Genomic DNA, 12,851 nt, shown 5'->3' with positions numbered 1-12,851 from the left:
GTGGAGAAGCCAGGCTCGTAGCGGGAGACGTGAGCAAGCGGGTGGAGCGAGGCTGGAGGCGGGAGCGGCACAGCCAGGGAGGCCCAGCCACGCGTCTGTTCCACCTTAAGAGGCGCCCGCCTCTCCCCGCCAGCAAGCTCTCGGCTCCGCCCACCCCGGTGTCAGCCCGGCCCGGAACGCGAAGGCGAGGAGGGAGGAGAGCCGCGGCGAATGGAAAGATCCGCGCCCCCGGCTGCGGGCCGCACGCCCCGGGCTGGGAGCCGAGCGGGCTCGGGGATGGGCCTGCGAGCCACTGCAAGGCGGGCTGGGACGGGGACCGCGGGGCCACCCCGGGTGGGCGCCAGGGAGCCGAACTGCATCCGAGCTGGACCGGGAGGCGGGCAGCACGGACCGTAGAGAGTTGAAACTTTCCTGGTCCCAGGCGCCCCGCGTCAAGGAATTTCCAAAAGAGGGGCAAGAGGTCCGTGCCTCGCCTTCGTCCTGATTGGTGGGGTTGAGGACGGGCTGGGCCCCGGGGTGCTCGAGGATTGGCCATGTCGGTCGTCCATCACGGGATGACGCAGGTAAAGGGTGGCCATTTGGGGAGGAAGTGAATATTATTTTGGTACCTCCTTCCCCAGCTACTGATTGGTGGAGGTTTGCAGTGATGTAAAACAGGGCATAAAAATGTCTACTAAAGATACGGGCCTATTGGCCGGGCTCTCAGGGAGGAATTCTAGGGCGGACTGTGCAGAGCCAGCCGACGCTGTTTTTGTAGGGAAGGACCGAGCGGTTTGACACCCGGAAATGAGTTAGGAAGGGAACTCAGGGAAAGCGAGGGAAACCCGCGCACCTACTTTGCCCTCACACAAGGTCATTTCCTGCATGGGATCGATAGTTTCCTGTTTACTTACTCCGGAGGGAACGTGTACGCTGGCTTCCTGGAATATACCCGATATTCAGACTCGACTTTTGAGCCCAGACTTGCCTTTTAGAGTACCAACGAGAATGAATGAGATGGAGAAAGGGGAAAGCATGGGATTTATCTCTGTATATAGAGAAAGATCATGAAAATAGAGTGGGGCTGGAGGCAAGAAGTCATTCTTGACTACATGGAGAGTGAGAAGCAAGTCTGGACTAAATTTGACGCAGAGTGGGTTGATGGATGAAAGTGGAAATAACCTAGCGTGGTGACTCACGCCTTAAATCCTGGCGCTTGGGAGACAGGCAGGCGAATCTATGAATTTGAGGCCAGCCTGGTCTACATAGTGTGTTCCTGGACAGCCAGAGCTACAAAATTAGACGAAAATAAAATAAAATAAAGATTGGTCTGAAAAAGGGTTACACCGAAGCTTGTCTGCATGGGCACTGCATTTTACTCTCCTGTGCCCAGGGACAGGCAGTGAATACACAGTAGATGTGTGACCACCTGCTGGAGTGAGGAGACAAAGAATGAGGGGGAAATATTGTTTTTAAAGGTGTCTTTGCCTATTTTAGGATTTTTGGTTTGGTTTGGTTTTAGTTTTTTGGAGACAGAGTTTCTCTGTGTAACATTCCTGGCTGCCATAGAACTCGATTTGTAGACCAGGCTGGCCTCAAACTCCCAGAGATTCCCCCTGCCCTTGGCTCCTAGGATTAAAGGCGAGCGCCACCGTCTGGCTATGACACACACACACCGCCGCCCCCCTCCTTTTTTTTTTTTTTCTCACTTAACCACCCAGATTAATTCAGCCATAACTTCAGAAATGGATCTGCTTCCTGGGAAGCTGTCAGCCTAGGAAAATGCTCCTGACTTGTTCATTTTTCGTGGAAACAGTGCCCTGTAGCCCACTGGTCTGATCTCACTGTGTAGGGAAGGCTGTGTAGTCAAGGATGACCTCATCCTCAGGTTGCTACCTCCCTAGTCCTGGCATTACAGGCCCGGTACCTCTCACTGTGCCTCGTGTATGAAGTCCTGGGGATGAAACTCAAGGCTTCGAGCATGCTAGGCAAGCACTTTACCAATCCAGTCTCCACTGGTTTGGGTTTGGGTTTTCCTTAATACCCAGGAGCCTTTAAAATTTGAACAAGATGGCCCCTCAAGCTACTTTCCTGAAAAATGGAAGTTACAATATTATGAAAAAGCTATCCTCTACAGATAGTAAGTGAAAAATAAGTACATTTAACCTACAACCCGAGTGAGGATAGAAGCTAAGAAGAACTTAGAATTTGGGAATATTGAGAAAAGTATCCATGCTATAATATGGAGTCATTTGCCTCCCAGCACAAATGTACACTTTTTTTTTTCTAGTCCAAAGTTTTCTTAGAGCTATAATTCAGGCATGCTTTAACATTGTCTAACAACTGCACTGTTTAAAATATAACTAGGGGCGTAGCTCGATGGTGCAGTGTTTGACTGGCCTGGGAAAGGGCCTGGACAGTCCCCAACACCACAAACTAATAGTAATAATGAGTAAATGTTACAGAACCATGCTTCATCATTCCTCCACAGAACACTCCAAGGGCTATTAGCCAAGAGTCTACAACTGACATTTTCTACTTTTCCAAAGAGAGCTCATATTTGCATGATTCTTCTGGAATCTTCTAGTGCAGGTGGTTTCAAGGTTATATACTGGGACTGGGGGAGAGAGCTCAGTCAGTGAAATGCTTGCCTCAAAAACATGAGGTCTGAGTTTGATACCCAGAATCCACAATAAAAACCAGGCAAAATACTTACAATCCCAGTGCCTGTAAACAAGTACATGCATTACAAAACAAGAGTGTATACCAGACTTTAGCATCATTCTGGTAGTAGTTTAGAACACATTTTGTTATTTGTGAAATGATTATGAGGCTATAAATAAGTATAGCACATGTTTATATCAATAAGGGAGGAAAATGTTGGATTTTTCAAAATTTTTAAGTTCTTAAGAATATGTACTTTATTCCTAGTGATGGTTAAATAAATCATGCAAAACAAAAATTTTTGTTTAATAATAAATAAACTTAGCATAATCACTTTCCCTTTGATTATATCATAACTAATTATATTAATTAATTATACTAATTAATTATATATTGATATACTATATATTGGATATATATTATACCCAATAAGCCAAAGTAGAAATTTTTGGAAATGTCAGGGGGCAGCAATGTCGGCAATCCAGAGCCAAGAACCAAATCTGAGAGGATTGTTCCTACTCATAAATCCAACTCGCTCAACATGGGCAGTATTGTTTTCATTCTCCTGTGGCACTGAAAAGCTAGCCACAGAATCCTGAGCAGGCTAGAGGAGCATTCTACCATTGAGCCACACCCCTAGCCCACAGATGATTGATAAGAATGTGAGATCCTGGGCTGGGGAGATGGCTCAGTGGTTAAGAGCACTAACTTATCTTCCAAATGGACCTGGGTTCAGTTCCCAGACCCACATGGCAATTTGCAACTGTCTGTAACTCCAGTTCCAGAGAATTTGATGCTCCCTTCTGGCCTGTGTGGGCACTGCATGCATGTGGTACACAGACATACAGGTGGGCAAAACACCTATACACATAAAATAAAAATAAATTTAATTTAAAAATAAGAAGAACATGAGATCTTGAGTCAGCTAGAACCTTGGACTCTAGGAAAGCCCTTGGTCCCCTGAAACCTGGCTTCCTCTTCTTCTGAAACAATAATAATCGCCAATATATCTGAAGATGAAAAAGCCAGCTATAAGACCTTAAAAGCCTAGGGATGAAAGTAACACTGCAGAAAAAAAAAAAAAGTTCCAGACCAGCCTGGTCTACAGAGCGAGTTCCAGGGTTACACAGGGAAACCCTGTCTCGAAAACCAAACCAAAACAAAAAGTGTCACTGCATTGAGTGTTTACGGGGAGGCCTGTGAGGGAGGTTGGGGGAAGCCTAAGCAACTGTACTTAGACTGCTTGGCTGTGTCTTACATTTGGCGGAGGAGGTTGCAGTGATCAGAAAGGGCTTGACATAGAAAAGGTTTTAATACGGGGACTTAGGTGCTTACAAGGTTGTCGGAAGTGCTGCAGCATCTTGGAAATGGCTCCAAGAATGCAATTACTAAAGTCATCTACCAGGGAAGCTGGAAGGGCGAGGAATCGGCACAGTGTTGCCGACATCGGTAACTTGATGAGCACACTGCGCTGTGCTGTGATCCAGGACGCAGGAAGGCAACACTCTGCCTTGACAGCCAGCTGTGCCCAGGGAGTGAGTACTAGCGATTAGGTCCTGAGATGCTAGACAAAGCCAGCACCATTCCAGGACCACGCTGCCTAGCCAAAGGTGCCTTATTTTACTTTCTGTGTCTATTAAGTATGCCAGTTATCAGCAGATCATACTTTATAGCTAAAAATCCTATCTTCCATTATAATTTTCCCCAATAATTCCAATAAGCAGTTACTGAAATTATTCAGCACCTGCTTTGTGCCAAACTGAGATACTTCAGCAGCTGGAAGACACCTCAGGGTCAGTTCCTGCTACCAAAACCAACTGACCCAAGGTTGCAAGACTATTCTGTACTTAGCAATAAAGAGCCACTCCTCGGTTCTAAAGAAACTGCTTACAAGAACCACATGAGAGCCCAGCATGATGGCACATACCCAGTTCTTGGGAGGTGGAAGCAAGGATGACCTAGGATACCTGATCCTCCTGCCTCTGCCTCAGAAGTGCTAGATCCTGGGTGAATGCCACCACACCTGGCCTTTAGGTTTCTTCTGTCTCACTTTTCCCCACCTTCCTTTCCGATAAACTATTCTGGACTTTCCCTAACAATTAGCCGTATCACAGGCTAGAGAGGTAATTAGAAGGTTAAGAGCACTTACTGCTCTTTTTTCTTTAAAGATAGATAACTTTTTGACATATATATGTACATATGTATGTGTGTATTGCGTGCGCGTGCGCTCTATCTACATGTATGCCTTTATGGCAAAAGATAGCATCAGATCCCACTTAGAGATGGTTGTGAGCCACCATGTGGTTGCTGGGAATTGAACTTAGGACCCCATTTCTCCAACCCGCACTTACTGCTCTTCAAGTGGACTCTGATTCGTTTCTCAGTGCCCACAAGGCTATTCATAATCTCCTGTAACTCCAGTTCCAAGGGATCCAATGCTGTTTTTGATGTCTTCAGGGTTCTGCCTGCCTGTGGTGCATATAAGTACACTGAGGCACACACACATACACATAAAAATAAATATGTATTTAATTAACCATATCAAAGTCTCCTCCCAAGCAATGACTCTTATGTTTAGATCACCTCCTAATCTATGCGTTCTCAGAAGGCAGAGAGATATCTTTCAAAGTACCCACAGTATTTACTAGTGGTTTATAACAGTGATTCTAAAGTTAATGACTGCTGAACTGAAATCGAGAGGAATGTATCCAAATAATAATTCAGCCTTTTCTTGCCTTGCTTAAAAAAAACAAATAAAACATTATTGTTTATTTTGAAACAGGGTCTCACTGTGTAGCCCTGGCTGCCTTGGAGCTTGTTCTATAGACCAGGTTGACGTCAAACTCCCAGAGATCCACCTCTCTCTACCTCCCAAGTGCACATGAGTGCAGGTGCCTGTGGAGGTGAGAAGCATTGAAGCCATCAGAGCCTTGTGGAGCTGGAGGTACACACAGGTTTGCGCCATACAGTTTGGGTGTTGGAAATCAAACTTGGGTCCTTTGCAAGAGCAGAACACATTGTTAATCACTGAACCATCTCTCCAATTTCCCTAAAAAAAAACTTTTGTTTGTTTTGTTTTTATCTGAGACAGGGTTTCTCTGTACAGCTCTGGCTGTCCTGGAACTCCCTTTGTATACCAGGCTGACCTTGAACTCACAGAGATCTTCCTGCCTCTGCCTCCTGAGTGCTGGGACTAAAGAAGTGTGCCACCACAGCCCGACTTTGTGTGTGTGTGTGTGTATGTGTGTGTGTGTGTGTGTATACGTATGTGGGCTTTTGAGACAGTGTTTCTCTGTGTAGCCTCTCAAGTGCCGAGGTTACCTAAAAACTTGTTAAAGCACAAGGAGCCAAGAGGAAGGAGACCAAGGAAAGGGGGAGGTGGCCCAAGAAGGGTAAAGAGGGAGCATGAATATAAGCAAAGCACAATGATGTATATGTTTGAAAATATCCTAAGGAAACCCATAGTTTTGTATGCTAATTAAAAAATAAACAATAACAGGGCTCATTATGTGAAGGTGCGTGCCACTAAACCTGACAACCCAAGTTGAAGCCCCAGGACCCATATGATAGGAGAGAAATGACTCCTGAAAGTTGTCCTCTGACCTCCATATCCATATAATGCCACCTATGCACACATGTGCTCACACAGACATAAATGTAATTAAAAAAGAAAAATTAGCCGGGCGGTGGTGGCGCACGCCTTTAATCCCAGCACTCGGGAGGCAGAGGCAGGCGGATCTCTGTGAGTTCGAGGCCAGCCTGGTCTACAGCGCGAGATCCAGGAAAGGCGCAAAGCTACACAGAGAAACCCTGTCTCGAAAAAAAAAAAAAAAAAAAAAATTAGGGGAGCCGGGTATAGTGGTACATGCCTTTAAATCCAGCACTCAGGAGTCAGAGATAGGCAGATCTCTGTGACTTTGAGGCTAGCCTATTCTACATGGAGAGTTCCTGGCCATTGAGGCCCACATAGAGAGATCCTGTCTCAAAAATAAGATAATTAGGGGACTGGAGAGATGACTCAGAGGTTGAAAGCACTTGCTGCTCTTGCAGAGGACTAGAGGACACTTCCCAGACCCCACATGTCAACTCATCACTAGTTGTGATTCCTATGCTAGGAGATCTGACACCCTCTTCTGGCCTCCTTGGACGTCAGACATGCATGTGGTACACATACACATAGGCAAGTAAATATTCATAAAAAAATAAATAAATAAATAGTGCCTGGCAGTAGCGGTGCATGCTTTTAATCCCAGTGCTCAGAGGCAGAAGGAAGAGGCCAACCTGGTCTACAGAGCAAGTTCTAGGACAGCCAGGGCTACACAGAGAAACCTTGTCTAGGAAAAAAAAAAATGTAGGGGGAGCTGGAGAGATGCTCAGCAGCTAAGAGCACTTCCTGCTTTTGCAGAAGGCCAAGTGCAGCTCCCAGTGCCCATGTGTGTCAGCTCACAACTGCCTTTAGCTCTAGCTCCATGAGGATCTGATGACACCTCTGTCCTCTGAAGGTACCTACATTCACATGCACACACCCACTCAGACACACACCTACATTCACATGCACACACCCACTCAGACACACACCTACATTCACATGCACACACCCACTCAGACACACACCTACATTCACATGCACACACCCACTCAGACCCACACCTACATTCACATGCACACACCCACTCAGACCCACACCTACATTCACATGCACACATCCATACACACATACACTCACATGCACACACCCCACTGTAGCACGAATCCTAATTGGTCTTAATAATAAAAACCCAGAGCCAGATATTAGAGTAAAAGCTGAAAGGTAAGAGAGAAAAAGGATAACTGCACCAGAACCTTGACATCCAAATTGGCCTCTTCAGGAGGTAAATGTTCTGCTTTTCGGGATTGGAATGTTATCTCAGACAAAACAGAGTGCAAGATGGGCTGAATGTATAGGACCAGAAGAACAGAGGAAAATTAAAGCCATATGTTGTCAATATAGCAATGAACTTATGGGGATGTGATTTCTTACAGCAATGGAATAGCCAGATTAACATTCCTCCAATCTCAGGAACAAACCATAAACTAACATATGTTTCTGGGGGAAAATGTTAGAAAATATTATAAAAAAACAGTCACCAACCATTCAGGTTGTACAAGAACAGGGTATAACAGCTGCTGGTCTTTCAAAAGCACCAACAGCTCTACCTTTAAAATGGTTAAAAGACAAACCTGTCTGGGTGGAACAATGGCCTTTGATATCAGAGAAACCGTAGGCCTTAGAACAGCTGGTAAAGGAACAGCTAAATGCTCAGGATATTGAAGAATCAACAGCCCTTGGAGTTGTCCTGTATTTGTTATTAAAAATAAATCTAGAAAATGGGGACTGGTAACAGATCTAAGAGCTGTTAATAAGGTGATTCAGCCAGTGGGTTCTCTACAATCTGGAATTCCTTTGCCTTCTCTGTTACCTAAAAAATGGGCTCTTATAATTATCAATTTAAAAGACTGTTTCTTCATTATACCTTTACAAGAAAAAGACAGAAAAATTTGCCCTCACAGTGCCTACTCATAATAATTCTCAGCCTGTTAAGAGATATCAATGGAAAATTCTCCCACAGGGAATGTTAATAGCCCCACCCTGTGCCCATATTTTGTATGACAGCTGTTGGAAATGATACATAAGCGATTTCCTCAATCTATACTTTACCATTATATGGACAGCATCTTACTAGCTGGTTCAAATATAGATACTTTAGAGAAAATGTTTGAAGAAGTAAGGAAAATTTTGCCTTGTTGGAGATTACAAATTGCTCCTGAAAAAATACAAAGAGAAGATTCTATTAATTATTTAGGATATAAAATAGGCCTACAAAAACAAGACCCCAGAAGGTGCAAATTAGGAGAGATCAATTAGGGACTCTTTTTTTTTTTAATTTAATTTAATTTTATTTTGCAATACAATTCAGTTCTACATATCAGCGGATTCCCTTGTTCGCCCCCCTCCCCTTCCCCCCAGCCCACCCCTATTCCCACCTCCTCCAGGGCAAAACCTCCCCTGAGGACTGAGATCAACCTGGTAGATTCAGTCCAGGCAGGTCCAGTCCCCTCCTCTCAGGCCGAGCCAAGCGATCCTGCATAGGCCCCAGGTTTCAAACAGCCAACTCATACAATGAGCACAGGACCCGGTCCCACTGCCTGGATGCCTCCCAAACAGATAATCCAACAGATAAGCCAATCGACTATCTCACCCATTCAGAGGGCCTGATCCAGTTGGGGGTCCCTCAGCCATTGGTTCATAGTTCATGTGTTTCCATTCATTTGGCTATTTGTCCCTGTGCTTTATCCAACCTTGATCTCAACAATTCTTGCTCATATAAACCCTCCTCTTTCTCGCTAATTGGACTCCCGGAGCTCCACCCGGGGCCTAGCCGAGGATCTCTGCATCCAGTTCCCTCAGTCATTGAATGGGGTTTCTAGCATGACAATTAGGGTGTTTGGACATCCCATCACCAGAGTAGGTCAGTTCGGGCTGTCTTTCAACCACTGCCAGCAGTCTATTGTGGGGGTATCTTTGTGGATTTTTGTGGGCCTCTCTAGCACTTTGCTTCTTCCTATTCTCATGTGGTCTAGATGTGGAACAAGGATAACTGGACTGCTACTCACATCACCAGGGAGGCTACCTGGAAAACAGGACCCCAAGAAAGACGGGGATCACCCAATGACGGAGAAATGGATGAGATAGATCTACATGAACAATCTGGACATGAGTGGGGGTAATGAAGGGCGAGGGTCGAGAGAAAGAGAGCTTGGGGGAGCGGGAGATCCCAGCTGGATCAAGAACAGAGGGAGAACAAGGAATAGGAGACCATGGTAAATGAAGAGCAATTAGGGTCTCTTAATGACTTTCAAAGATTGCTAGAAGACATTTCCTATTGGAATAGACAATCAAGAACTGACTAACTTGTTCAAAACCTTAAATGGTGACAAGGACTCAAATAGTCCAAGAGAATTATCAGCTAAAGCTGACAAAGAATTGGCTTTGGTGCAAAAGAAATTACAGGATGCACATGTGGATCGTTTGGATCCAGAGCTTGATTGCATTCTGCTTATTTTACCCTCTATACATTCTCCTACAGGAATATTAATGCAGGGCGAAGATAATATCTTAGAATGGATCTTTTTACCACATAAATAGAGTAAAAAATTAAAAACTTATGTGAAAAAGGTCTCTGTGTTTCTTCTAAAAGGAAAATTGAGACGTCATCAATTAGGAGGAATAGACCAGCAGAAATTGTAGTACCTTTTACTAATGATGAAATTAACAGATATGGGCAGAAAGTGAACCTTGGCAAAGAACTTGCAGTAATTTTTTTGGAGAGGTTAACAACAAATATTACAAAAGCAAGAGAATTCAATTTATAAAGAGAACTAACTCAATCCTTCCTCACATTGTACGAAGTACACCAATATCTGGAGCCCCTACATTCTATGCTGATGCAAATAAATCAGGAAAGGCAGGTTACAAATCAGAAAATTTAAGTAAAGTGGCTCAAAACCCTCATGATTCTGTCCAAAAGTCAGAATTATATGTTATTCTGATGTTATTAATGGATTTTACAGAACTTCTTAACATAGTTACTGACTCTTAGTATGCAGAAAGAGTTGTTTTACACAATGAAATTGCTGAATTTATTCCTGATGAGTCGGAATTAACTTCATTACTTATTCAGTTACAAGAAATAATCAGGTATAGGAATCATCCCTTATATATAACACACATCCAATCCAATACAGGTCTGCCAGGCCCTCTAGCACAAGGTAATGAAGAAATTGATCAACTATAGATAGGAAATGTGCTGGAGGCCTCAGAATTTCATAAAAAACACCATGTCAAGCCGGGTGGTAGTGGTGGCACACGCCTGTAATCCCAACACTTGGGAGACAGAGGCACACGGATTTCTGTGAGTTTGAGGCCAACCTGGTCTACAGAGGGAGTTCCAGAACAGCCAAGGCTACACAGAGAAACTCTGTCTCAGAAAATAATGAATGAATGAATGAATAAATAAATAAATAAATAAATAAATAGATAGATAAATAAATAAATAGATAAATAAATAAATAAATAAATAAAACACTAAGTCAATAGTAAAGGTTTGAAAAAAGATTTTTCCATCACTTGGCAACAAACCAAGAAAATTATAAGGAAATGTCCTACTTGGTTTTTGGTTTGTTTGGTTTTTTGTTTTGTTTTGTTTTTTGCTTTTTTTGAGACAGGGTTTCTCTGTGTAGTTTTGGTGCCTGTCCTGGATCTGTAGACCAGGCTGGACTCAAACTCACAGAGATCTACCTGCCTCTACCTCCCACTGCTTTGAGTTCTGAAAAGGCTGATTCTGTAATCATACATTTGCTAGAAGTTATGGCCATCATGGGTATACCTGTACAAATTAAAACTGACAATGCTCCAGCATATGTCTCTGTTAAAATGAAACAGTTTTTTGCTTATTACAATATAAACCATATTACAAGTATACCACATAATCCTACAGGCCAAGCAGTCATAGAAAGAGCAAATCGAACTCTAAAGGGGTAATAAAGACCCCCAGAAAGAGATTGTATAATGCTTTATTAACTTTGAATTTTCTCGATGCTAATGAGCTAGGATCCACATCTGTGGAGAGACATTGGATAATAGAAAAAAACTAAAGAATGAAATCAGCCTGTATACTTTAAAGATGTGCGGACCTCAGAATGAAACCAGGATATGTGTTACATTGGGGACAAGGTCTTGCTTTTGTTTCCTCAGGAGAAGAAAAGCTATGGATACCATCAAAATTGATAAAGGTTCAATTTGAACAAGAGAGACCTCTTAATTAGAATTAAATTCATCAACCAGCATGACAATCCAATTTAAATTAACATATATTATTAATAAATTCTTCTCATTTGACCAGATATAACTTGCCAAAAGAGAACCTCCCCAAAGTTCGGGTTGGGGTGGGGATTTGTTTTTGTCTTTCCAGGAGAATGAAGGAATCCAGAGTCTGAAGACCACTAGACAAATGAGACATGTGAAGAAAAAGGACAAATAAATCATCCACAAAAAAAAAGTCCAAGAAAAAGAGTAAATTGGCCTATTGTTATATCACATCTTCAACAGAATAAAATTTCATAAATCTTCCCAAATGTTTATTTTTGGGGCTCTCCACAGACATATAATGAAAATGGTCTTTTGTAGTCCCAGTCCAATTAAAGTTGGAATGTGTCTCTCTCCTTCTCTAAACCCAACATGCTTGTTAAAGTAAAATCCAAAATCTCTGTCTCATGTCAGAAGAGCTACCTGATATGGGACAGAAGAAAAACCAAAATTAAAGGACTATTTTATTGCCACTAATTTCATAATCCTTTGGGTTTTATTGTAGCTAGAGTTTTCCTTCCTGGCCCACAGTCAGGACAAATCTCTGACACCCGCCTGTCCCACAGCTGTTCAGACCTAACCAAGTAAACACAGAGACTTATATTGCTTACAAACTGTACGGCTGTGGCAGGCTTCTTGCTAACTGTTCTTATATCTTGAATTAATCCATTTCCATTAATCCATACCTTGCCACATGGCTTGTGGCTTACCGGCATCTTCACATGCTGTTTGTCATCATGGCAGCTGGCAGTGTCTCTCTGACTCAGCCTTCCACTTCCCAGCTTTATTCTCCTCCTTGTCCCGCCTATACTTCCTGCCTAGCCAATGGCCAATCAGTGTTTTATTTATTGACCAATCAGAGCATGTGACATACAGACCATCCTATAGCACTTCCCTTTTGTTTTATCTTAACTCTTTAGAGCTTTTCTTAAAGTATAAATATTATCCCAAAATTTATAATATTAATATACATATATTTTAAACTTTTTGTCATATTAATGGTCATATAGAATACTAACTAATTCTAGAAAAAGGCTTCATCTATCTTCTTGTACATGATTGTAGGTTTGAGTATCTATCAGGTAACTAGGAATTAAGTTTTTGTACTCTGGATGAGCATAACAAATATTGATCCCTTAACCTCTTTGAGATCTGCTGCATATGACATTTAAAATGTTTTAAGTTTTCTGCAATGAACCATGACCATGCCTAACAGTGACCTTTGAAGTCTCCAAAAGGATGATGGGGCCCCACAATGACGATTCCACATCTACTATGATAATGCCACTAAGCTGACAAACAC

This window comes from Peromyscus californicus, unplaced genomic scaffold, assembly GCF_007827085.1.
Source record: "Peromyscus californicus insignis strain IS unplaced genomic scaffold, ASM782708v3 Scaffold_6__1_contigs__length_162567912, whole genome shotgun sequence".
Taxonomy (NCBI): domain Eukaryota; kingdom Metazoa; phylum Chordata; class Mammalia; order Rodentia; family Cricetidae; genus Peromyscus; species Peromyscus californicus.
The sequence above is the reverse complement of the archived record's forward strand: the minus strand, read 5'-3'. Positions refer to the sequence as shown.